The sequence below is a fragment of the Otolemur garnettii genome, unplaced genomic scaffold, assembly GCF_000181295.1.
Source record: "Otolemur garnettii isolate 467f Iridium unplaced genomic scaffold, OtoGar3 scaffold00018, whole genome shotgun sequence".
Classification (NCBI taxonomy): domain Eukaryota; kingdom Metazoa; phylum Chordata; class Mammalia; order Primates; family Galagidae; genus Otolemur; species Otolemur garnettii.
This window is the reverse complement of record NW_003852413.1, coordinates 27,046,495-27,047,702: the sequence shown is the minus strand read 5'-3', so window position 1 is coordinate 27,047,702 and position 1,208 is coordinate 27,046,495.

The window sequence follows — 1,208 nt, the reverse complement described above, 5'->3', positions numbered from 1 at the left end:
CTGGTGCCTTAGCCGGTTGAGCTATAGGCGCCGAGCCTAGAAAACATTCTTGAAAACAATTTGCCAATATCCATTTTTATTCAAAAATTTGATCTTGACACAGTAGTATCACTTGTAGGAATCCTGGAGAAAAAATCAGAATTATAAATATTAGAAAAATGGTAAATTATGGTAAATGGTGAAATAATTATGAAATCTTCATTTGATGAAATAAGCAGAAATAAAACATTAAGTAAATAATTTTTTTTTTTTTTGAGACAGTCTTAAGCTGTCATCCTGGGTAGAGTGCCATGGCGTCACAACTCACAGTAACCTAAAACTCTTGGGCTTAAGCAATTCTCTTGCCTCAGCCTCCCAAGTAGCTGGGACTACAGGTGCCTGCCAGGACGCCTGGCTATTTTGTTGTTGTTGTTGTTACAGTTGTCATTGTTTAGCAAGCTCGGTCTGGGTTTGAACCCGCCAGCCTCGGTGTATGTGGCCGGCACCCTGACACTGAGCTATGGGCTCTGAGCTTGACCTCGAGGAATATTTTATATTGAGAACATTTTTATATTAAAGGACATAAGAAATGCAAAACCATCCATAGCATTGTGAAAAAATACATGTGGAAAAAAGATTGGAAGGAAATAAATATTTTTCTTTTTATATGATACAGAGTTTTTGGTCTGTCACTCTGGGTAGTGAGTGCTGCCTCACTGGCTAATTTTTCAATTTTTATTATTTTCTTTTGAGACAGTATCACTTTGTTACCCTTGGTAGAGTGCCATGGGGTCATAGCTCACAGCAACCTCAAACTCTTGGGCTCAAGCGAAATCCTCTTGCCTCTACCTCCCTAGTAGGTGGACTACAGGCACTCACCACAAGGCCTGGGTAGTTTTTAGAGATGGGGTCTAGCTCTTACCCAGACTGTTCTGGAACTCCTGAGCTCAAGCAATACACCCGCCTCAGCTTACCAGTGTGGTAGGACTTATGATCCACTGTGTCCGCCCTAATTTTTCTATTTTTAGTAGAGACTGGGTCTTGCTCTTGCTCAGGCTGGTTTCCAACTCCTGAGTGCCAGAGATCCTCCTGCCTGGGCCTTCTAAAGTGCTAGGATTACAGGCATAAGGCACTGTGCCCTGCCAGAAAATAAATATTGATAGTTAATTCAGGAGGGTGTGATATGGTTTATGTTTTATGAATTATGAATGAAATTTATAATAGAAAAA